Source organism: Engraulis encrasicolus, unplaced genomic scaffold, assembly GCF_034702125.1.
Source record: "Engraulis encrasicolus isolate BLACKSEA-1 unplaced genomic scaffold, IST_EnEncr_1.0 scaffold_32_np1212, whole genome shotgun sequence".
In the NCBI taxonomy this organism is placed as follows: Eukaryota; Metazoa; Chordata; class Actinopteri; order Clupeiformes; family Engraulidae; genus Engraulis; species Engraulis encrasicolus.
Genome location: NW_026945621.1, coordinates 827,501 through 855,000, shown reverse-complemented (window position 1 = coordinate 855,000; position 27,500 = coordinate 827,501). Strand labels below are relative to the sequence as shown.

Genomic DNA, 27,500 nt, shown 5'->3' with positions numbered 1-27,500 from the left:
CGGGCAGCATGTTCTTTGCCCTTTATCAGATAAGTGTTGAAAGCAGCTCAGTGATGGTAGGGACACATACACACGAATTTGCAAACTTTGCCATTCATTCCTAAGAGAGAGGCGAAGGCAGTCGAAGGCAAGCGAACAGGAGCGAAGAGAAGCGTTTAATATTATGCAAATGACGAGCGAATTCGCCTGCCGTGGCCCAATCAAATCAACAACACAACTGTTCCATTCCATTTGATTCGCCCTGATGACCTGATGACCTGATGACCTGATGACGGTTGGATTTTGCCTCTCTTCGCTTCGCCTCCTATGTGTCCCTACCGTGAGACACATAATATGCATTAGACAACACACAACCTTCACAGCTCAAAGAAGCAGCCTGGGTCAATAAGGAATATGCAATACAATTACTATCATGGTCATTACATTTTGGTATACAGTATTTTTTTATCGAGCATCTTGGGCTCATTTATTGCATCAATTTAATTTAAATCAAACATTTAAACATTTCGATGAAGCAGTTTATGTGTAGCTCCCTCTGAGGACACTGTATTGTGTGTGTGTGTGTGTGTGTGTATATGTGTGTGTGTGTGTGTGTGTGTGTGTGTGTGTGTGTGTGTGTGTGTGTGTGTGTGTGTGTGCGTGTGTGTGTGTGTGTACGTGTCTTCGTGCGTGCGTGTGTGTGTGTGAACAATTCCATCAACGATTCCTGCGAAAAATCCTGAAGATGAACTGGCCGGACAAACGCACCATCCTCATTATCCTGGCGGAGGCTAATGTACCCACTATCACACCCATCATAAGGAACCACCAACTCCGCTGGACCGGCTGCGTCATTCGAATGCCAGACAGTCGTCTCCCAAAGCAGATCTTGTACTCCCAACTGACAGAAGGTCAGCGTGTCCCTGGTGGTCCGAAGAAACGCTACAAAGACAACATCAAAACCAACTTAAAGAAGTTCAACATACCATCTAGTAACTGGGAGGATCTTGCCATGGACAGACATAGCTGGAGGAAAGCACTGCATGAGGGTGCAGCACACTATGGAAACGAACTCCACCATGCCACACAAGCAAAGCGACAACGCCATAAGGATCACATGGAAAAGGCTGCAGCAGTACCCACCACCTCTACTCTCCCCTGCCCAAACTGCACCAAGATATGTGGATTAAGGATTGGTCTCCACAGTCACCTGAAGACCCACAAATAGAAAACCCTACTGAGAGGACAGTCGTACTCGTTTCGAGTCACCGCTGATGATGATGATGATGATGATGATGATGATGATGATGATGATGATGATAATGAGTGTGTATGTGTGTGTGTGTGTGTGTGTGTGTGTGTGTGTGTGTGTGTATGTGTGTGTGTGTGTGTGTGTGTGTGTGTGTGTGTGACAGAATTCATAAATTACAATATCATAAAAAAGAATGTAAACAGTGAAGTGGTTTACACATCACTGATTCTTGTTCACTCCAGACATCCCGGAAACCTTGGTGAAGAGGGGCAGTTTTGTAAGGATGAAGGAGACAAGATACATCCAGATTGTTTTGTAAATCTGATCTGCAACTTCAGGAAACGTCTGGTTAAAGGGACACTGTGCAGGAAATGGTCAAAAAAGGTACTGCAACTATGCTGCTCATTGAAACTGGGCTGCCTATTGCCAAATTTGATTTTTACATGAAAGTTTACTAAGTAATAAACAAATATTTTCTAGTATGGTCCAAGTAGAGTCATTTTTGCAGCTAAAAATGGCTATTTATGGAAATTCAAAATGGCGGACCATGGAGAAGATCCCCCTTTTCATGTATGAAAAGTGCAATTTTTACCGTCATAATGAATACTTCATACTTTCATATTCATGAAAAAGGTAACATTAGTGAATGGGCAGCATGCATTCTGGAAATAAACAACTAAAAATCTCACACAGTGTCCCTTTAAGGTTAATGCAACTAACTGAAGGATAACACCTATTGAATGCAAGGGTGTACTTACTTATGCCTTGCTGTCCTGTGAATGTACATCTTATGGCCAATACAAATATGATAACATGTAACTGTTTAACTGGGTGGAATTAGTTAAAGCAGACTCTGATTGTTCCTTCATGTAATTTCCGGGAAGATCAGACCATGTTTTATGACCAATTTTGACATAAATTTCAGAAATGGCAAAGGGTGCCCAAACCTTTCCTATGACTGTATGTAATGTGCAATGTACATGTATGCAGGGCCGGAGTGGGCCCTGTAATCAGGCCAGGATTTTAATTCACATCTAGGACACTTTGATATGGGAAATCGCTCACAATGCATGTATGTTGTATGTGAATAACTCAGCCTGAGGTAGAGTATTCCTGACAATAGACAGAACTAACATAATACGATGTTGCTATCATATGCTAAACCCGGAAAACTGGCAGACTACAGCAGGGAGATTTCACGAGCTGTGTCCATGGTAACCCACGGCAAACTTTGCATGAGCAAACTTCTCCTCGATGGTAAGTTTTGAAACTATACTACTAAACCAAGGCGATTTGAGTAATTGCAGTTATGGCACTTTTTAACTTTTATCAAAAGAGTGTCACCAGGAGTGAAAAAACAAGCGGTATCAGAGCTTGGTTAGAAAAGTCTCGTACCAGTAAAGTTTGTGGCGGGTTGCTGTGGGTTACCATGGATACGGCTCGTGAAATATCCCTCCTGTAGTCTGGCAGTTTTCCGGGTTACGCATGTGATAGCAACATCGTATTTTTGTCTGCGTTTGACACAAGAAAGATCAATCATGTCATCCCTACAGCCTATTTTTGATACCCTCGTCAGTTTGCGGGAGTTCGCTAATCGCGTGATTGCACACACACCTTATTAGAGACAGGTCTCCAATAATTTTTAATCGCAAAGGGAACCGGAACTTAGTGTTGCCAGATGTGACTGATCAAATCCTGCCCAAAAGGTTCTCAAAATATGCTAAATTATGCCCAATTTCAACAAATTACATTGACTTATGGGCATAAAATGGCAGAAAAAAACGACAAAGGGTCAATTTTTCCCGTTTCTACCCGCAGACAGCCATCGCAAATTGGCCGGGTAACCACCCAATCTGGCAACACTAAGAAGTTAATACTGGAATCTCTATGGTAATTCTGAGCTCTATTTTCACAGATTTAGGGGGTGGTTGACTACAGAGACACTACATGTAGATACTATGCCTACCTTTGGAGATCCTTATGTGGATCTGTTCTGATTGGCGTGGATGGTCCTTGGACAGCTGAAAGGATCTCTTTACCTCTGTACCTGAGCCTGCAAGTCTGAACTCAATACTGAAAGAAAAGGGATTCAGGTTGAATTGGGTGACATGTATATTAGGATGGATTTTTATTTATCCAAATCCAACTTATAATCAAGGACATGATCAGCATAAGACACTTGCAGATATTTGCAGTCCACAAGAAATATACAGACCAATAATTTCAAATGCCAAAGTAAGGTAAAGGTTTGGTATCGGCTTGAGGTATATTGGACCCTTTTGAGTGATGAAAAGTAATAAAGTTGTAATGAAAAAAAAGCCTTTCAGCTCCCGTGCTCAGTCATATGACAGTTTATTGCAGTTCAGATCAAACTAAATGTCACCAGTCTGCATCTATCTACACATGTGACTGGTTCGGGTTCAAAGGGCAATTCTGTGCATTTCTTGAAACCGTAGTTGCTATCTATGTTAGCTACTTTGTTCTTTGCCATGCAATTTCCCTATGGCAACTAACCAAGTTGCTAACTGGCCAACAACTAAGCTTTTGAGAAACGCCCCCCAAAACTTATGACTCAAAAACAACAGCCAGCCAGGCAACATCTGTGAATAGGATATGATGCAATAACACTGTAGTAACACTGTAGTAGTTTTTTCTGAAATGTGACTCTGAAAAACAACAACTGCCATCCAGAGCGCAAACAATGCACTCATACCCCAGTATTAAACTAAAATCGGGAAATTATATATATATATATATATATATATATATATATATATTCTCAAATTTGAAGATACACCGTTTCGCAAATAAACCCTTCTTATATATACAGTGTATGTATGTAGGCTATACTATATATTAAACCTGTATGTACTGTATACAACCTGTATAATACCTCCGCATTGTTTTCCCTTCTGTTTAGCACAAAGATGTAAACTAGATTTTAACTGAAACATCAGCCAGGTCCTAGATGATAGATTAGAGATGGTCATTGTAGCATAATATGTTTGGCCACAGAAAGAAATCCTTATTATCTTGCAAACTCCACACATGTGTAATAGCCGTATGAATGACAAAATAAGTGATATCTTACTGTTGCAGATTTCCTGTCGAGAAGACGTGTGATATGTTGTGTGTATGTTTAATAGTGGAGGGCTGTGTCTACTTTTGAAGAGTAGTTGTGTGTGTGTTCAGTAGTGGAGGGCTTTCTACTTTTGAAGAGCAGCTTTTATCATCAAGGTGCCTCCCGCCTCTTGGTTTATGGTCAATAAAACTGGTGGAACCTGACATGGCTTGTGTTACTTTTTATTTGTCTCTTTTATCGTGCTATACCTAAGGACCAATACTTGTAGGGTCTGCTCTCTCTGAAATATTGCGGTAAAAGGTGCCTTTTTAGTGTATGTACCCTTCATTGTTCAACGGAAAATTCTGAAAATTGAAACATTTGCTGAAATTCTCAGTGGCTTAGTGTAATGTGCTTAGGTAAGAATTGCAGCTGGGTGGTTTGACTGAATTTGAACTAGATCATTTCTAATCATCGCCCCCCCCCCCCCCCTTCTCTATCACTCTCTTTTTTTCACTTGGAGATAATTTCTAATCATCATACAGGTGTTCTCTCTCTCCACCTGAAGATTGCTAATAATGTCTACTACTACTACTACTACTAACATGACATGTCTACTGAGTCAGTTCCACTTAGTTGACACGGGAACACCTCTGGTGTGTGTGTGTGTGTATGTGTGTGTGTGTGTGTGTGTGTGTGTGTGTGTGTGTGTGTGTGTGTGTGTGTGTGTGTGTGTGTGTGTGTGTGTGTGTGTGTGTTAATGTTTGTATGTGTGTGTGTGTGTGTTGTGTGTGTGTGTGTGTGTGTGTGTGTGTGTGTGTGTGTGTTTGTGTGTGTGTGTGTGTGTGTGTGTGTGTGTGTGTGTGTGTGTGTGTGTGTGTGTGTGTGTGATGGGTCGTAAAGTTCCACATTTGAGTCAAAGACACACAGAGAGAGAGAGAGAGAGAGAGAGCAAGAGAGAGAGAGAGAGAGAGAGCAAGAGAGAGAGAGAGAGAGAGAGAGAGAGAGAGAGAGGGAGAGAGGGAGAGGGAGAGAGGGAGAGAACAGTGGGATTTAAAAACATTCAACACCGATTAGCACAGTTGCCTTCATATTTAGATTTTTATTTAATTATATATTTTCTGAATATGCAATGGAATATATATGAATACATGAGAAAGATACATCGGAAAACACACAATCCAGTTTAACAAAGAAAAAACCAATATATAACAAAAATAAATTCCAAAACACAGAACGTTTTGGGCAACATGCCCCTTGCCCTTCATCTCTCACTCTCTTCATTAAAAACACTCATCATTGATGAACACAGCATTACTATTTCGATATAATAATATATTTCTGAGTAAAAAGTTTGGATACATAAGAAAGATTTATGTATAGAGTTCATTATGTCTAACTGTTGAAATCACACTTGAGTTTTTCTTTTACTTCAGACATGTAAAAGTTTTACATGTTTCGACGGTATAATATAAGGCCCTGCGACTGCGAGCCGCAAATTACGGGTGTCACCGGCAGCAACCGATTGTACACGCTTGCGTTAAAAGCATCAGACCAACACGCAAAATACTGGCGGTGTCCTCCAGGGGGCAGAGAGAGCAGCATTGCCGTCCGGAAATTGGGACTCCCCGCAAGGAGACGATACTGCTACTACTTCTACATTTGCACGGTCCTTTGTCAAATTGCAACATGGAAGTATGATCGCAAATCGAATGTTTGTAATCCTGGACAATCTCGAGACGCTCTTGAAAAGTTGCCGCCATCGCAGTTTTCTCCCAACAGCACTCGCATGGAACTGTGCAGTCTTTCTTAAGAGTAAGAGTAAGAGAGTAAGAGAGTAAGAGTAATTTATTTGTCACATACAACCCTAGCCTTATGCTAGTTTGCAGTGAAATGACAGTAACTCCATATGTGCGGAAAAATATTATATCAATTAATTATACAAGATAAAAGTAGACCATTTTCTTAATTGTCCATAGCGGTGTAGACCATGGATATACAAGTCAGTGGTGTAGACTCAACAACAAGGTGAAATTCTCTGTGGAAACCTCTTTCTGTCTCTTTCTTTCTCTCATTCTTTCAGGGCCGTTTGATTAAATTGCCCCAGCCCCCTGGTCCTCAGATTAACCGGAACCGTTTTTTTCCCCAGGTGTACCTCTTCCTTTATATTGAAAGAGATGGACTGCAAATTATTACTCTGTTCTCTTACATGTCTGATGACGATCGCCCCCATCGAGTTTTAAGATATCGCACCTAACACACGCGTTTGGTTGCAGTATCTAATACGCGTAAAATTGACATGAACTATGTAAGTTAGGACTCAGCAAGCATACAGAGAGTCTAACTTCCATCTTCTCTGATGAAGATGGAAGTAATACCATCGAAACATGTAAAGCTGGGCTTACACTGTGCGACTTTTGCCCCGATTTTGACCCGATTTGGCACTCGCACGACTTTTTGAGAGTAGGGCCGATTTCTTGCTCAATCGCAGGTCAATCGTGAGTCTCGCATCGTGCAGTGTACATGGGGTAACGACAAGCGATTTCGCCTCACGATCGTGCAATCGCAGGGTCGCAAGAAAATCAAAACGGTTTGAAATTCTGGTCGTGGCTCGTGCGTAAATCGCACAGTTAAAGCAGCGCTACGTCACGATTTGACACTTCACATGCACAAATGAATAGTGCCGTGCAACTCGCTTTTGAGCGCGACCTCATCTCCACCTCAGGTGCGCATGTTTCCCCGGTCTGCAGAGGAGGGAACATGCCTGTCGCGTCGTACGGTGGAAGCATTTCGCTCGCATCCGACTGTCGGCTCGTGTAGTGTGAGGACGTGAGTCGTGAGCTGTGAACTTTTAAACAGTGAAATTCCATCGTGCAGTGTGAGCAGAAGCTTAAGACCCACGAGTGAAAATATCGCACAGTGTATGCCCGGCTTTCGGTGAAAGATACAACTTTTACATGTCTGGAGTAAAAGAAAAACTCAATTGTCATAAGAAAGATACATTGGATAACACACAACCCAGTTAAAAAAAAGCACATCCATTACATCATGTTACTAGTACATCAAAGGGGCCATTATCACATATGTTACTACTATATGATATATAGTACAAAATTGATATTAGGACGTCAAAAGTAGTCAAAATTCGTATAACACAATGGAATCGCTGAAAACTGGATCACTGATGCAGATTGCTTAGGAAAATACATTGCAAAGACTAATGTCTAGGTATTTTAACGAAAAGTTGGGAGCATTAAAGCAAAACCAAAAAAAAGTGGAAAGCACAGTTTCAAATTCAGTTTAAAAATATGCAGCAGAAATTGGATGATAAAAGTGGCAGCAAAATGGGTGTCAAAAGAGGCTTCTGAGGGCTTCCTAACAGTCCTTTTATGGCACAAGCGCAGGTCTTGCCCATGGAGCCAACCTGCTGATTGCACAAGACAGACATGGGGAGGGGGGGGGACAAACTGCACATTGGTGTAAGGAGGGAATACAGACAATAGCTGGCACATGTAACTACTATAAAGAATGTTAAATAATTCATTAAACAGATTAGAGTGACTAAATGATAACACAAGTGGAATGTTTGGTCAAATCTCTTGGTCTCTTGAGCCTCTTTATCTGCTCTCTCCACCCACCTCTCTTCTCAAGCCGATACCCTTTTCCTTCTCCAGACTTCCCGATGCCCTTCACCAGCTCCTTTGCTTCTTCTCCTTATCCTCATTGTTGAACACCTGGTACCTGTCCCCACACATCTCTTTCCCCACATCATCATTGTAGATTTGATCTCCAGACTTCTCCATGCCCTTCACCAGTTCATCTACCTTCCCCATTAGTTCATCCACCTGCTTCTCCCCCTCATCCCTGTTCTTGTTGTTGAACACCTGGTATCTGCCACCACACTGCATAACGAGACTCTGGAGGTCTGGGTCTGTGTCTCTGACATAATCATCAATATGCTGATCTAGTTCATCCCCATGTGTGAAGAGGATGATGGTCCTGTCTCTGATTGTAGTCTTCAGTTCTCTCTCTTGGATCTCTAGCATGTCTTCCTCAGTGAATCTGCGGTCAAGTCTTATGACGAGGAGATACACGGTCAAACCCCCCTCACAGACCCCCTCTAAAGTACCTCGGAACCTTTCAGGTTCTCTATAGCAAAAATCAAGGAAGTCGTCAGTGTAAATGACTGTAACTTTTCTCCCTTTGATTAGCTTGCTAAAGTAAAGGATAATGTCCTTTGAAGAGGTGAACCTATACTGGAATACTCTCCCTCCCAGGATGGTGTCTCCACTGGTTCTCTTCCCAGAGCCCCGCCTCCCCAGCAGAACCAAGTTCAAAGGCCTCGACCGATCAGCATGGCACACTGTGCAGAAATAAATAATCATAGTAAATATCAATTAATAAGTGCAAATATTAAAATAAGTTAATGAACGATGTTAAATCTATTAAATATAAAACATGACACTAATGACTGTAAAACAAATGAGAAAGAGGGATTTGTGTGTACAATAGCCCTTGCAGAGGAGTATGTCATTTGTCTTAAGAAAATAATGGACAGACAAAAATATACCTTGAGCAACTTTTCCTGTGGATCTCTCTGTTTTGTTTTTCCATTCTGTTTTGCATGGACTCTCCATTGTTAGCGCTGTATCTGGGCTTGTGATTCTAAAATGATATTGAAAGAGTAAGGATATACTGTAGGTAGACTTATGGAGTTATTCAGAGTAGGTGTTTGACCGTAGCATAGGTGTTTGAGTGATGAACGATGCTAACAATCGTTCAAATATGATCTGAGGTCAAAAGGGCAGTGTAACTCACAACTGTGGGAATTTCAGCACCCATGTGACTATGACTCTAAAGGCGCATTCAGGCGGTTTACTAAGAGTTATGCAACAACAAACAGAGCAGACTGCTGGGGCAGCCATGGATGGAAGTGCAGGCACAAACTCTGCACTGGGAATGATGGCTTTGAACTTGCAAGCCTCCAAACTGTCTTCCTATTCCCTAGGCCAAGGATATCCGATCAGATTTCAAATTGAATAAGTAAACTTCTGACATTGGTTTGAGGTCATTCTTATCCCAACAATGTGAGCTATTGTCATCAGGTTCAGGCGTGTGGGTCCAGTTTCAAATGACATTGATATGCGCCTGGTCTGTCTACACATGTTCAAGCCCAAAAGTCAGCGTCACTCAGACCTGTGGGGATATATTCTAAAATAAACATGTCCATATGCCATACCATGTCCATATGCCATCGTTGAATTCCCACCAGCCATGACTAATGTTAAGTATAGAAGTGTTTGTAGGTAAGCCAACATTTCCCTTAAGCATCCACCCAGACGCCATGTTTGGAGTGTCACCAGCTCCATAAATTAAAACAATCCAAATCAGAAACAATGTTCTCATACCCCCCCCCCTCCCCCCACACACACATACACACAAAAGAATCAAACTTGTGTTTTTTTGCTGTTTAGCACAAATAATTATCTGAAAAATCAGCTGTGCCAGATCACGGTTTGAATCGTCTAATAATAATCGTCTACATATAACAATTCCCTGTAAAGATTCCCCTATAGAGATCTTTACATAATCAACGGTTTAGTAAATAAATGTCTTACTGTTGCTGATTTCCTGTCGATTATGTTAGGTACACGTCCTTTGTTTGCTTAGGAGCGGACAGCCTTTTACTTTTTAAATAGAGGGAAATGGGACAACTTTTCTTATCAAGGTACCGCCTTCCAGCTAGACAAGCTGGTTTGACAAGCTTATAGGGTTAGGGTTCATGTGTTGTTCAGTTGTGTTGGACATGTGTTGTTCTGTTGATGTAAACTCAGTTACTAACTTGACAATCTTCAAGACTTGGCCTGAAAAGGTTTGTACTGTTAATCCTCCTTTCAGTGGATTAGTGTGTGCATATGGGAAAGCAAGAAGCATAATTTCAATTCTTTGTATGACCAGTGCATGTAAAGAAATTGACAATAAAACTGACTTGACTTGACTTGACATATATAGGTCTGTGTGTGTGTGAGTGTGTGTAGGTGTGTGTGCGTGCGTGTGTGTGCGTGTTAAGCTCAGGCTTGAGTGGTATTGGTTGTTGTCATGAATGTTATTTTATTCACTGTTATTAACTCTTGAACCATTCAGCCAGCAAATATGGTGTTATACCCAAGGGGGCAGGATTTGGCTGATTAGCTTTGCCGATTAGCAAGGCACTTCCTCGTCGCAATTCTCACAAATTTGATCATTTCCGGCGCCACTGTGCTCAAAGAGGGTGGATGCGATTGGTGGGTGCGCGAGTTTAGTGTTGGGCACACAAACCTATACAGGTGTGTGGTTGGGCACCTCCATGCATCCAATGCCCGTCTTCCATATATCTTTCCGGTCAATCGTAAGTCAGTCATTAACATGGCACGTAATTGGCTGAGTAAACTGGCGGCGGAAACGACTGAAAAATTTGTTCAATTTTAGCTGAATTCTCTAGCCTAGCATTTCCCATTGAAATGACTGGAGGCGGGACTTATTCACTCTCTCCAGTTCTTATACTACCACCATGGTTATACTCATGGCAGGCTATGTGCTGACTTATTAGGACTATAGAACCTGTCACACAACAGCACGTGCACAGTCTCAAGTTCAGGGTTCTCTCTCTCTCTCTCTCTCTCTCTCACTCTGATCAATAATCAATTATTGATAGTTTTATGATTACAAATATTTGTTTGTTGGTGAACTTAAGTGACTTCCAGAAGGGGGAGGGGTGACAGATTGGCATTTACTTGGGTTTCAGGTTTTACACAGCGCTGGATCAGATACCTTACTGAAGTGAATATGTGGGCCCTTACCTGGCACATTCAAAAATCTGCCACATTAAGCATTAACAAAATTGGTGGGCGAAAAGGACCTCAATAGTTTACGCACCAATAGGACATGCTTTAACGTTGCCCAGCCCTAAAAAACAAATAGAATAGGTTGGAAGTACTTTTTTAAAAGGCCCTTCAGCTCCCTTTCTCTGGCATGTGACAGACAGCATTTCAGTTCAGATCCAACCAAATATCTGATGATCTGTATCTATTTACACATGTGAGCGGCTTAGGGGTGCATTACTTGAAGCTGTAGTTGCTGACAACTATGGGCAGCTCAAAAACAACAACAGTCATTCAGGCGCCATCTTTGAAGCGGCACCACCCATGCCACCGTGACCAGGAAAAAAAACAGCCATCCACCTCCCAAGCAATGTACTGTGTACTAAACTTGGATTGTTTACATACCCCACGATTATACGTGGATTGTTTTCCCTTCTATTTAGCACAAAGATTTAAACACCTTTCACTGAAAACATTGGTCTTGCTTCTAATCAGATCACAAGATTATTTTATATACTATATAGCGTAATATAGACAGATAAGGACATTCATCCCTTACAAACCTTACACATACTTACTTGCCATATGAATGAAAAAGTAAATATCTTACTGTGTCAGATTTCCTGTCAAGAAGACGTAGTATACGGTGTGTGTGTTTAATAGCGGGCAGCCTTTCTGCTTTTGGAGAAGAGGGAAAAGGAGCAGCTTTTCTTATGAAGGCGACTCCTGGTTTATAGGACTAACTGGTTAGGCAGGTTATGTTGTGCAATGTTAGGGTGCGTGCGTGCGTGCCTGCGTGCGTGCGTGCATGTGTGTGTGCGTGCGTGTGCGTGTTTGTGTCTTAAAGTGATACTGTTATTGTGATACCCTATTATTTAACTCAAGGGGAGGTGTAAAATAAGCTTATTTCCAAAAATGGGACAGTATCACTTTAAGCCCATGGTTGAGTGTGATACCAGGGGCTGTTCACTCACGGAACTTCCTGTTAGCCACAATTGGCTAACCCTAACCACGGGACAGTGCAAAATGAATGGGTGTCAATGGAGTTTTTTACCATTATAATTTTTGTGATTTTTTTAAATTTTTTGTCCTGAAATATTAACATTAAGTTCGAAGCTAGAAATAATAAGACCCCATTTGAGTAGCGTTTCGATTATTTTGCGCCACTAGATTATTATATACTGGGTCACAAAGCTCAATTTTTATGGGGCCAAACCCATAAACATTAGCGCGATGCTAGCGAGTACAGGTTGAAATCTTCTAACCTGCTGTAAAACTACACACCTGAACGATTTGTCAATACAGCCTATTGTTAAACAACAGTCATAGTGCTTACCAGGAATGTTTTGTTGATGATATTTGTGACTGGAAATCGCAGTAGCAATGTATTTAGCATGGGTTCCCCTTTCCATTCCATACATTTTCCCACATGAAGGACTGGCCCACGCTCGTTACTGCAGTATGAATGCAAAGCTAACTGGCTACAATGGGAATCAATGAGACTGAGCCTTCTCCCTGTTAGAGGTTCTCTGGTGATACTAACGTGACAAAAGATGTGGCCACTCCCCCTTTCCCAAAACAGCACGTGCAACACATAGCGGCATACATACGCCCCCAAGCTCAGGGTCAGATTTAGTATTGGACACATTAGTAGTAGTAGTAGCTTTATTGTCCCACGGAAAGTTCTTCAAGTAAATTACACAATACAGTCAGATTTCCAAAGCACATTTACCCCAAACACCACATTCTTCCATTACAAAAACATGACATCAGACAAGGAGAGATGTCATCCATCAACAGTGGTCAGTCCCGATTTACCCCACAGCATGGGAGGCTGTGTAAACAGCAAATAAGTAGATGATGGCTAAACATCATAAAAGCTATAGAAGTGTCATTCCTGCTCAGGTCTGCTGAAACACAATGTGCAAAATAAATATACATTCATCTACAATCTACATTGTCTGCATATACTATACTTGTTATCGATCAAGGCAAAAAACAGCTTATTATATCCCAGAAACGCGGAGAGTCTCTCAATGTAACAATACATATTATCATTACATTTATAGACTGATCATGTCTTTATTAATGGGCAAACTAGCAACATCAGCAAGGGCTCAAATACTCATTGGACTCACTGTATATATATATTTCGGGGATATACCTTTAGCAGTCGGAGACGACTGTATAGGCCTAGTTCTAATATACTTTAACCATCATTCACTAGTTCATAAAACAGATCAGACTGACTAAGCAATAACGCATGAGGTAGGTTTTATCATATCACTACTTCATCCACCCTTCTCTTGACTTTCTTGACCTGCTGTCTCCTCCAACCCCCTCTCACCTGGTATCTGCCACCACACTGCCCAATGTGCCTCGATGAGGTCATCATTTCTTTGCTACCACCAGCACACAGCCCTTTTCCCACCTCGTCATTGTAGCTCATGACCTGATCTCTGTTCCCAGACTCCATGCCCTTCACCAGTTCATGTACCTTTCCAATCAACTCTTCCACCTGCTCTCTCCCCTCATCCTCATTGTTGAACACCTGGTACCTCCCACCACACTGCAGAATGAGCTGCCAGACGACTGGGTCAGTGTCTCTGAGATAATCATCAATATGTTTATCTGATTCCAGATCATCGCCATATGTGAGGAGGACGATGGCTCTGTCTCTGATTCTAGACTGTATAATTGTCTCCAGCCTCTCTAGTGTGTCTCTGTCTTCCTCAGTGAGACTGCAGACAAGTGGTATGACAAGGAGATACACAGTCAGACCCCCCTGACAGACCCTCTCTAACAACAAACTGAACTTTGCGATACGTGTATAGCTGTCTCCATAGCTGTCATCAATGAAGTCTCCGGTGTCAATGACTTGGACCAGTCTCCCATTGATTAGCTTTCTTTTCAAATCTATAATGATGTCCTTGGACCCATAGAAGAAAGCCGTCTCTCCCAGGATGGTGTTTCCACTAGAACTCTTCCCAGAGTTCCGCCTCCCCAGCAGAACCAGGTTCAATGACTCGGACCAATCAGCATGGGTTGCTGTGGAGGAATAAATAATGATAATAAATATCAGTTAACGAGAGCAATTGTGTACTAATAGTATATCATTGTTACATGGGGTCTGTGCCAGAACTAATGAGTGTAAAAAAAAGTCAGAAAAATAACAAAAAGTCTTTGGAAAATAACTGCTCAGACAGATAGAGACAGTAGGCCTACCTTCAGCAACTTTTCCTGTGGATCTCAATGTTTCGTTTATCCATTCTGCTTTGCATGGACTCTCCATTTTAAGAATTGTTAGCGTTGTGTCTGGGCATGTGAGTCTAAAAATGATAATGAAAGAGTAAAGTAGAGTTACTCAGAGTAAGTGTTTGACCATAACACAGGTGTTTGAGTGATGAGCAATTATTGTCAGGCATGTCAGTTCACATCCAAGTACCATCCTCTGAGGTCTAAGTCTGTGCTGGAGTAAATGTGTGTGCCCTGGAATATTCAAATTGTTCTGCCTGTGGAGTTGTTTTCCAGTGTTTTAATGTACACGGACAGTACAAACGATTCAGACTCTGATGAAGTTGGGACACTTGATAAACTGTGAATGAAATCAAAATGAGAAAAAGTATTGTTTTGGGGGACATACAGTACATGAGTCTATCAATTCTAATTTTATAACTGCAACACGTCTCAAATAAGTTGGGACGGATATCAGTGAAATGTAGTTAACATCCAAATAAGCTAAAATTTAATTGAAGCTTTATTACAGACTCAAAAAGTTCCATATAAGATACATAAAAAAGACAAAAAAAACACATAAAAATCAGACAGGTACATCACAAAGCACCAGTTCATTTGAAAACATATAAACATCTATACCAGTGCTGCCACAATTCAGAGAAGTACCTTGTATCACTCTGCCTGGTATCACAAAGAGTAGATATTATACCATTGCTTGATCCAGCAAGTCTACCCATAAATCTATGCATAAAATTCCTCAGCAGTGCATGAAAAGTGGGGACACTACAATTGACAAATAAAGTGCTTGCGCTCGTCCATCTTGGGAGCTGAAGGAGAATCCTAAACGCATCATTGTATGCCACCTGCAGCTTCTTCAGCTTAGCTGTATGGTATTTACACCATAAGTGTGCTGTGTAAAAAGGTGTGCAGTAGGCTCTAAAGAGATTAACCTTGACATCATCTGTGCACATATGGAACCTGCGTGCCAACATATTGGCCTGTGCATATAATTTACGACACTGACGCTGGATATCATCATCATCACACAGGTCATCAGTAATGATATGACCCAGATACCGCACTTTACACACTACATCAAGAGAGCTGTTAGACAGAAAAAACGAGGGGAAGTAAACAACACAAGGAAGAACATTTCAAAATGAATTATATTGACTGCCAATACGAACGTCAAGGTATAAAACCATTTCCTAACTGCTAGATTACTTCAGAGAGTCACCAACAAGACGGAAGAGTGTGGTGTGTGGAAGATAACCAGGTATAAAACCATAAAACCAGAGGCTTGGTCATTCAGAATTAAAGATGCAAAGGGAATGATTACCATTGTTATTAAATAAAATATAGAATTCCCTTTGAATTATTTGATTGTGTGTCAATAAGACATATTTCTTTCATTAAAATCATTATATAGGTTCATGACATCATGACATATATATTGGCTGTAGTCTTACTCTAGCACTCCAACAATTAAAGCTAGTGCAAACTTGACCATATTATCGCCCCATGTGTGCAAATGATTCAGGGGTTTAACATTCTCATATGCACCCGATCTCACTTGAAATAGACCCAGAAGACATGGGAAACTTAACAAAAAATATAATATGTTTTACACATCACTTGCACATCATATGCTATAGTGATAGATTAGATAAGTACACAGTATTGGTTACAGTCCCTGGAGCAGTGTGATGTTAGGTGCCTTGCTCAAGGGCACTTCAGCCATGGAGTGAGATAGGGAGTGGAAATGTGGGATTTGAACCTGCAACCCTCTGATGTGAAGCCCTTCTCCTTAACTACTAGGGCACGGCTACCGACCTAATATGGAGTCGTTTTGAAATTAGTAATAAGCTAGAAACACTCAGAGAGTGCAGACCTCCGCCAAGGAAGCTGTTTGGTAGAACATTTGACTATGTTACACTCTATTTTCATTTGAAGTCTTTCTGCCTTCTTTTTGTGGAGTTAGATACTGTAATGTTTTGCCCTGTCCCGCAATTCAATTTGCGGTCACTAGGGGCATCTAGATTTATAGGCCGGCAATGGTGAAGAATATTTAAAAAGGTCCCGGTTCCGGTTCATGATCTGGATCACCAACAGAATTTAATCAATTGTTCCTTGGCTATTTCATCCAAATATGTTCATAACATTTTGAGTTATCCTGCTGACAGACAAACAGACAAACAGACAAACAAACAGAAAAACCAACGTGACCGAAAACACAAGCTCCTTGAGCTTCCGTGCTGAAGCATGTGAGCGGGTCAGCGCCAGAGAGGAACTAAAAAAACAACAACAGCCATCCAGGCGCCATCTTTGAGATGGCACCACCCATGCCACCATGACTAAAAAACTAAACCCATCTATACAAACAAGATACCCCACTACGGCTCTTGTCCAAAGGCCAACTCAGACCTGATGACTCAAAACAACATCATTTTATTGGCTCAAAAAATAACAAGAAACACGCAAACAATGCACTCACACCCCAGTATTAAGCTTGAATTATTTACATTCATACCCCAATATTAATCCGTTAAGACGTTATACATTTGCTGTTACCAGAATGGCAGAGTCGTAGTGTCTTATGTCATAAGTAGTACTATGGTAGTAATGTATTACTAAAGGCCCTGTGTGCTGTTATAGTGGTGTAGTACTATGGTACTTACTGTAACTTTTCAATGTTTATTACAGCGTGCCACTGGAGGTACGGCGTGCATTAAGGGACTACACTTGTTTTCCCCTCGGTTTAGCACAATTTAAATCATATTTAACTGAAACATCAACCCAGATCACAGATTACATTCTCCTTGTGGCATGATGTGTTGGACAAAGAAAGAAATCCATATTCCCTTACAAACTCTACACATACTAAATACTCTAATGACTGAAAAAACAAATGATCTCTTACTTAGTCAGATTTCCTGTCGAGAAGATGCGGTATACGTTGTGTGTGCTTAAGAGTGGAGAGCCTGTCTGCTTTTGGAGTTTCACTTTCCACACGGGACACTGTAGCCACTTCCCCTCACCAGCACCACAGAGATCACACACAAAAGAGAACACATTAAGGTTGGTAAACATGCATGGAGGAGGGGAGGGGCTTTTTAGACTTTATTTTGTGTAATAGGACAGTGGAGGAAAGACAGGAGGTGAATTGGGATAGAGAGACGCGCGGGGAGGGATCGGCAAATGATCCGGGCCGCAATCGGCATAGCAGCCCAGTGCCCAGCTGTTAGAGCTACGGCTGATGTGAATTTGTTGGTGGCCAAATGGTAGAAGCCTCTCTCTGTGTGTGTCTCTCTCGCTCTCGCTCTCTCTCTCTCTCTCTCTCTCTCTCTCTCCCCCACTACACTGTAAAAAATGCCTGTTGAGATTACGGCAAAAAAATGTCAAATTGCAACAGTCAGTGACCGTAAAATGTAAAACAGTTTATCTCTGTACTAAATATGGCAAGCCACTATTTAGTCAAAAAGCGCTACATAACTTTATTTTTGACAGGTGTCATATGTAGAAAATACTGGACTGTTCTCTGTAAACGAAGATATTGAAAAATACCGTTAAGTGAGATGAAGTCGTCAAGAAACGGTACATAACTTTATTTTTCACTGGTGTCAATATGTAGAAAATACTGAACTGCTCACTGGAAAGAAAATATTGGAAAATACCGTTAAGTGAAGATGAAGTAGTCAAGAAACGGTACATGACTTTATTTTTCACTGGTGTACACATATGTACACAGCAAATTTGCCAGAGTTCGATTGATCAGAGTTAGACTGGTGTTCAGCCAAAATCTAAACATCAAGAGTTGCAGCAACACTACAGAGTGTTATTTGACTCCTCTGGATCCGAGTTGTTGAGCTAAGAGAGCTAGAGAGTTAATGTTTAACTCCCTTGAGAGTTATGAAAAACATGCCTCCCCAATTTTCAAATGTTTTGGCAACATGAGCAGCCATTTTTGTTGAGTCCCCTATAAGTGAACCAAACTCAATCATCTGTTAGTGAACCAAATTGTGAACCAACAGACAAAGAACTCTGTTCTGCTTTTCTTCACATTGTGTATACTACAAAAAGTAGGTGCTCTTTCTGGTCGTGTTAGGCTTTTTGCCCTCTTTTAGTCCAATAGATCTCTTGTGATTGCACTTGTTCCAGGTGTAACTTGTCAAACCACTGATAGGCTGGTTGTAACAGGCAGAGTTTGATGTCAACACGCTATTTGATTAGTAGTCATCAATGAGTATTAACTTAGAGTACAACCCTCTGCATGTGTTGTAATTCATCCTGCGAAAAATTCTCCACCGCAATATTTTTTTCCCTTATTGGACTTTGAGGCTTTACCATCAGAGTTTTCGATTGAGAGGCAAATTGACACGGTAAACCTCTTCAAAATTCAGAATATCTTTTTTTGCATTCCTCCTACCCAACAGAAAGCAATGGAGGTTATAATGAATTGAATATTAATTACTCCACAGAAAACATATTGCCTGTCTGCTTGGCTCCAGGTACCTCCACGTTGTAGATTTGACAACAATGAAGCTGGCAACTGAATAAACTGTGCAACAGCTAAGGACTGCAAATGGCAACAGTTTGCACATTTTGCAGTAATTCACTGTAACTTATTATTTCTCCTAACAGCCTACAGTTTAGCCTCATTTAATGTGTAAAATATGCCTATAGGCTAGTATAATCTGAAAAAGTCTACCTGGGACAGTAATCCCTTGAGCTCTTAGAAATAGCCCAGTCTATTTGAAACTGTCATTCTACCCCATCCGAATCAATCTATCAATCAATTCCTGACCTCACCTGAGTGCTAAGGGCTGTCATGCAATGATGAACTTACTGCCTGCACCTGCCAATGCTTCATCACTCGGGTCACATGGTTCACTTGAACATGTATTTAAACAGGGACTGTTGCATTGTACTGCTCACTGGTTGCTAGCTAGCTAGCTGGCTGGCTGGCTGTAAGGCCGGCTGGCCGGCTGGCCGACTGCTGGCCTGCCCTCACCTGGCCGGCCCGGCTAGCAGGTCACGTTGTAAGGGTGGCTGCATGGTGGCTTGCTAACTAGCTTGTTTGTTAGCTTGCTTGCCCCGCTAGCTTTGGCCTTCATTTTCCTTAAGGTTATTTTCAGGCCTTTTTTAAATAAAGAATGGATTTGCATACCCTTCATTGATGATACTAGACTGGTCCACCTGCCTGCACTAGACAATCTGGCAATTGGGCATTTATTTAGGTATCTAATTAAGTGGATGTTTATTGGACTCCAATGAGTAGAATCAGTCTAATCAGTTGTCTGTGATTGCAACTCTATAATTGGACTCACCTGAGTATAATCAGTCCAATCAGTTGTCTGATTGTAACTCTATAATTGAACTCACCTGAATATAATCTGTCCAATCTGTTTTGGCAACCACTGCTGCCATAATTTTACCGTAAAATGTAAAAAAAATAATACCGTTATTTATTTAACGGTAGGCTTTGGCAACCACTGCTGACATAATCTTACCGTAAAATGTAAAAAGGAAATATACCGTTATTTGTTTAAAGGTAGACTTTGGCAACCACTGCTGCCAGCAATTTTCCGTAAAAACAACAGTTCTTTTTTTACTGTGTATATCTCCTGCTCTGCCCCCCACCTCTCCACTTGATCATTTCTGATCATTTCTACTCATCATAGGATTCCATAATTCCACTCATGCTCCAGGTGCATGGCACATGTGCAATAGTCTTGTGATGTGTATGCCCTTTCGTAGCCTCTTACTGCAGCAGGGGTCACCGGCGACCCTATTCACTTGCCGAAAATGCTTAACTACAGCATAACAACATTGCTGTGACATTACAGAGAGCCATAGTGCTGTGCTAAGGGGTTAAACAAGTCTTGCTCTGGGATGCAAAATGAATTCCAGTGAAAACTGGCAATAAACTAGTATCGTATGCAATACAAGCACAATCATGATCATTACATGTTGGACTACAGCATGTGTGTCGAGTGGCTTAGGCTCATGTATTGTATCAGTGTGTAACGTTTAGATAAAAAAAGAGGTGCACCGAAATGAAAATGTGTGGCCGAAACCGAAACCCGAAAGTTTTTTCACTATTTTTAAATATTGCTCAAAATCTACCGCTTACAATAAATGTTTAGACATGTTTTTGAAAGAAAATAAATGTATTTGAATTAAATGTTAAACTGTCTTTTTTGGCATTTTCAGCCGAATATATTCTGAGGCCGAATTTTCGGTGCACCTCTATTAATTTTTTTTTTTTTACAGCCCAATCTAACCTCTGTGACGTCCAGGGGCCCATCACCATCCCCAAAATGAAAATTAGAAGAGAACTTCATTGAATTCTGATTTTGGTTGTGAAACTAAATGGCCTGTCTCAACTATAGTATTTCTTCAAAATCGCATTACATTACATACAAAATTCAACCTTAATAAAATATCCTGAAATCCTGTCAAACCTGTGGTCCCAGGGCCTATAGTGTGTCACAGAAATCATACAGAATAGAGTAAGGAGTTAGAGTGCTTTATTGTCACCACATAGATACAGTGATATGATGTTTGGAAGCAACCCACAGATGGCCACAAAAGTAAAGAAAATGTAAACAGTATAACTGATAATAAACAATCAGGGCACATTATCATGTCCTAGGGTATTCTTCTCTATAGAGCAGGGGTTCCCAACCTTTTACAACTTGGGGCCCACTCGAAATTGTCACAAATGTTCGGGGCCCACCTCTGACCCAATTACGAAAAAAAAACACAAATAAATCAACAGCAACACACACCAAAATGTGATTATAATTTTTAGAAAATTATTTCAAGGCCCACTTGGAATACCTTCAGGGCCCACCAGTGGGCCCCGGCCCATAGGTTGAAAATCACTGCTATAGAGCATTAGCCAGACAGGCACGTGTTACTAATTACATGATTGTGTTCAATTACAGTTCAATTACATGATGTTCAATTATCATTTGTAGAACATATACAACAGTGTGAACGTTTTAATTCAAAATGTTATCATCAAGAACGTTCTCTAGTTAAAAAAAACAGACTGATGACATAAGAAGCCACGTTTGGGAAGAACTCATTTTCCTTTTCCAATTCATCTACCGCTTCCCTCTTCCACCTCATCACTTGCTGCTTCCACTTCCTGCAATATGAGCCTAGTGAGATGACATCTCCATACCGCTAAATGCATCATACCTCACAAGCCTGATCATCTGAAGGTCTTCAGTAACTTGTCGTAATGGGGGTTGGTAAATATAATGCCATTGTAATGATTGTGATGATTAGATTGGGAAAACATTAACAGCATTAGTAGTGTTTATTACCTTTGCCAAGGATTATGTGATCATCCAAGTCTTAGGGGTGACCTGCACCGTGAGGCTAGAATCGGACCGCAACCTCATGAGGTTAAATGTAGTTGCACTGGTTGTAAACAGATGTTGGTGACGTCATCCCAACTTAATCGAGCCCCACGTTGATCTCGTACATGCATCATACCTCTCAAGCCTGATAATCTGAAACCTGCTTTGAGCAGCGTCTTCAGTAACTTGTCATAATGGGGGTTGGTAAATGTAATGTCATTGTAATGATTGTGATGATTAGATCGGGAAAAAAATGAACAGCGTTAATAGTATTTATTACCTTTGCCAAGGAGGTTACGTGATCATCCAAGTTTTTGTGTACGTGTTTTGTTAGTACGTTTGTGGCGCGTGACTGTTTCTGTCCACCAGAGGGCAGGGCAGTGGTGTAGTCTACTTTTTTGTAGTGGGTATACTGTATATGTGAGCGTTTTTTGAAGTGGGTATACTGTATATGTGAGCGTTTTTTGAAGTGGGTATACTGTATATGTGAGCGTTTTTTGAAGTGGGTATACTGTATATATTTGTGATATTGTAAATAATGGAGCAATCAATTTTAAGTGGGTATACTGAAATCCCTGAAATTTCGAAGTGGGTATACTCCGTACACCTGCGTTCTACGTAGTCTACTACACCACTGGGGCAGAGGTGTGCACACTGAGTGCTTTTCTAGTTTTAATGCTGGCATGCCCACCATTGGTCCCTAGGATTTCTCCATGCCCTTCACCAGCTCGTCTACCTTCCCCATTAACTCCTCCACCTGCTTCTCCCCCTCATCCCTGTTCATGTTGTTCAACACCTGATACCTGCCGCCACACTGCCTAAGGAGACTCTGGAGGTGTATGTTGGCGTTTGTGACATAATCATCTACATCTACATGCCCATCCAGAACATCCCAATGTGTGAAGAGGATGATGGCTCTGTCTCTGATTCTCGTCTCCAGTGCTTTCTCCAGCCTCTCTAGCATGCGTGTATCCTCCTCAGTGAACTCACTGACAATCGGCACAACCTGGAGATACACAGTCGGACCCCCCTGACAGTTCCTTTCTAAATCTAACCTGAAGTCCTCATTGTATACGGAGGACAAGAAGTCTCCGGTATCAATGACTTGAACTGGTCTCCCATTGATGATCTTTGAACGACGATGTGCGAAGATATCCATGGAACAGGAGGAGAAAACCCTCTCTCCCAGGATGGTGTTTCCACTAGAACTCTTCCCAGAGGTCCGTCTCCCCAACAGAACCAGGTTCAACGGCCTGGACCAATCAGCATGGCACCCTGTGTAGGAAAAGAGACAGAAGAGAACTAGGTATTGACACTAATAATTGACAATAAAGCCGACTTGACTTGACTTGATTATGAAGCTGGAACGGTAATTTTGCAAAGTGAATGACTTTTATTAAGTATGATATTGTTACAATCAGCATGGCACCCTGTGCAAAAAGGGTTGGGACAAAACGTATTAATTATGAAGTTGGAACAGTAATTTTGTAAAGTGAATGACTATTATTGAGTACGATATTGTCACAGGGGATCTGTGGGAATTTACAACAACTGCAACAACTGTAATACACAGTCTGTTCTGTTGAGGAAGGCATCTGTGTTTGTCAGCCTGTTCTGTTGAGGAAGGCATCTGTGTGTGTCAGTCTGTTCTGTTGAGGAAGGCATCTGTGTTTGTGTGTGTGCAGTAGTTTCCTGCATACGTACATGAGAGTTCTGCAGGCTATGGATGTACACTAACTGGTTTGGTCAGATAGTTCCACTTTTATTTTATTTTAACAAGACAGTCTCCAGGATGTTTAAGGTGTGCGTGGGGTGCACTGCATATAGATAGTTGGCCTACCTTTGGATTTCCATATTTGGATGTGTTCTGATTCCATTGTGAGGATCTCTTTATCTCCGTGCCTGAGCTTGCGAGTCTGAAACTGATACTGAAAGAAAAGGGATAGAGGTTACGTAGAGTTATATTCATACAGAGTGGGTGATCCTACAGTACATTACATTTGGCACAGGTAAAATAGTCGCGAAAGAGAAGCGTTTTATTCATTATTACAATGGATAGACAGTGATTCGTCCTCAAGTAATAAATAATACAGCTTACTGACTCGCGCCAGGGACATATGCAGGCAAAACTAGCGAAGCGAAGAGAGACCAACATGTGTATCTAATCAATGATCTGATCAGGGGCATGGCTGATGTCACAGGAGAAACGAGCGAAGCGAAGAGAGACCAACACGTATATCTAATCAATGATCTGATCAGGGACATGGCTGATGAGACAGGCGAAACTAGCGAAGCGAAGCAAAGAGCGACGAACACGTATATCTAATCAATGATCTGATCAGGGACATGGCTGATGTGACAGGTGACACTAGCGAAGCGAAGAGAAGAGAGAGGAACACGTATATCTAATCAATGACCTGATCAGGGGCATGGCTGATGTGACAGATGACACTAGCGAAGCGAGAGGAACACGTATATCTAATCAATGATCTGATCAGGGGCATGGCTGATGTGACAGATGACACTAGCGAAGCGAGAGGAACACGTATCAATGATCTGATCAGGGGCATGGCTGATGAGACAGATGACACTAGCGAAGCGAAGAGAGACGAACACGTATATCTAATCAATGATCTGATCAGGGGCATGGCTGATGTGACAGATGACACTAGCGAAGAGAGACCAACACGTATATCTAATCAATGATCTGATCAGGGGCATGGCTGATGAGACAGGTGACACTAGCGAAGCGAAGAGAGACCAACACGTATATCTAATCAATGATCTGATCAGGGGCATGGCTGATGAGACAGATGACACTAGTGAAGCGAAGCAAAGAGAGACGCAATTCAGTGTTCCTTTCAACGGTCAACAGGCACAAACAGAATGGAATTATAGCTCAAAAGAGTTCTTTTTAGGAATAGTTTAGAATGTGACATTATTTTGTGGCGATAGATTATTCAATGAGAAAAAGATACTGTAGCCAACCAAAACATTATGTTACAAGACGTATATCTAATCAATGATCTGATCAGGGACGTGGCTGATGTGACAGTTAAAGGCAATTTAAATCTTTTTTTGCTAATCAGAAGGGAAAACAATACAGGTTTGATAATAGTATGAGTACATTGATTGCAATTGATTTGCTGTTGTTTTTGTAGCCTCTTCAAAGATGCCACCTGGATGGCTGTTGTTGTTTTTTGAGTTGCTTTGATCCTGAACCGCTCACATGGTTAGAGATAGTGCAAAGTAAATGGGCTTCAATGGAGCTGCCTAAAATAACCATATTCACTTCCAAACTGCACACACAAACACAATAGCTGTATGAATGAACAAGTAAACAACATCTTACTATTGCCGATTCCCCCGTCGATAAGACATCATATGTGTGGAGACCTGTGTGCTTTTGGAGAGGAGGGACAAGGAACAGCTTTTTTTTTTTAATCAAAGACGCCGCCTTTTGGTTTAGGGGTTAGAGTAACCGGTTAGTCGAGATGTTCATGCCAGAGGACATTAGTAATATGATAATCTTTATGATTTGTACTTTCATTTCATTGGCCTAGCTTGTTGTTAGCTACCTTTGGCAGTTCAGTATCACACTCAACCATGAGCTTAACACACACACACACACACACACACACAAGCATGCACACTCTCACACACACACACACACACACACACACACACACACACGTAAATGCACACATAGCACTCTCTCACACACATTAAGAAAGCAGGCTGGGTGAGCATGTTTTGAACAAATGCATTGGATGGTAGAAGCTCACAGCTACAGGTCTGACCAGAGTCGAGTTCCCTGTGCTTCACACACACACACACACACACACACACACACACACACACACACACACACACACACACACACACACACACACACACACACACACACACACACACACACACACACACACACACACACACACAGAGTCGAGTTCCCTGTGCTTCACACACACACACACACACACACACACACACACACACACACACACACACACACACACACACACACACACACACACACACACACACACACACACACACACACACACAGAGTCGAGTTCCCTGTGCTTCACACACACACACACACACACAGAGTCGAGTTCCCTGTGCTTCACGAGAATAAAAATCCCAGCAGGTGAATGAGAATAATAAAAAAGGAATAGAATAGAGGAGAAGAGGAGAGGAACTGCAGAAGAGGAGGAGAAGAGGAGAAGAGGAGAGGAACTGCAGAAGAGGAGGAGAAGAGGAGAGGAACTGCAGAAGAGGAGGAGAAGAGGAGAGGAACTGCAGAAGAGGAGGAGAAGAGGAGAGGAACTGCAGAAGAGGAGGAGAAGAGGAGAAGAGGAGGAGAAGAGGAGGAGAGGAGGAGAAGAGGAGGAGAAGAGGAGAGGAACTGCAGAAGAGGAGAAGAGGAGAGGAACTGCAGAAGAGGAGGAGAAGAGGAGAGGAGAGGAACTGCAGAAGAGGAGGAGAAGAGGAGAGGAGAGGAACTGCAGAAGAGGAGGAGAAGAGGAGAGGAACTGCAGAATAGAGGAGAAGAGGAGAGGAACTGCAGAAGAGGAGGAGAAGAGGAGAGGAACTGCAGAAGAGGAGGAGAAGAGGAGAGGAACTGCAGAAGTCTTCAGCATCAGCTCTGTTGCTACGGTGACCAGCGTACATGTTGATGTTCCTTCCTGTCACCCGGGAAACAGAAATCAGATTCTTCACATGTGCATTTATAAGGTCACAGGAGTTCAAGAAGCACACACACACACACACACACACACACACACACACACACACACACACACACACACACACACACACACACACACACACACACACACACACACACAGAGCTCTCATATGAATTTATTGTGTGTGGTGAAGAGCTTACTGAAGCTGAATACATCATCGCTGATGCCCTGGGTCGCCACGGAGATGAGAATTATGGGATGGCCATAGGGCACCATGAGGCTTTATGCCAACACCACACAAGAAGAAGAAGAACAGCAACAACACACACACACACACACACACACACACACACACACACACACACACACACACACACACACACACACACACACACACACACATAAAGATTATCCTTAGTGACGTGTCTGTCTATATACAGTATTTGTATACCGTAAATCCTCTAATTGTGGCCTGTATTCCATTACTGGCCGGGATTCTAATATTGGCCGGTCTCGCGGTCGGCGGAGGTAAATTGGGGCCGGTCTCTTTTACAGGCCGGGTCTAAAAATAGAATCAATGATTTGTTTTCCGTTTACCGGATATCTCACATTGTTCTCAAAATCCACAACTGTAATCATTAAGCTGGTTAACATAAGACATAGTTCCTCACTCCGAAAAAAGGACTCATTTGCTACTATAAAACAAATGGGGCACACGCTAAAGACTAGTTATTACATGTGAGCAGTGTGTTAATATCAGCTGTGTGAGAGTGACCGCTTCGCAGCTTCTCTCTAGCTTTCCTGGGGTAACCCATACCCGCGTGGGTAACCTGTAGCAACAACACGAGCCCAGAATACAGCCAGAGGCAGATGGATCGCGACCATACAGAAAGAGATTTTGCCTTGGTTGCAAGGTTGTGAGAGCCCTCGTCGTAAATGCATTTGGCGGTTAAACTTTTACTATGCGTTGCCAGTGGAGGAAAAATAGGAGGCACGCTACAGTATTAGACAATCATATGGCTAACTCGCTTAACCTTCATATTT

At 41.8% G+C, this 27,500-nt stretch overlaps 1 protein-coding gene across 1 annotated transcript in view; it reads left to right on the top strand.

The window, feature by feature from the left end:
* galnt18b (UDP-N-acetyl-alpha-D-galactosamine:polypeptide N-acetylgalactosaminyltransferase 18b) overlaps positions 1–27,500 on the top strand; it is a 111,930-nt gene that overhangs the window by 52,614 nt on the left and 31,816 nt on the right. The gene's annotated exons all lie outside the window — the stretch shown is intronic.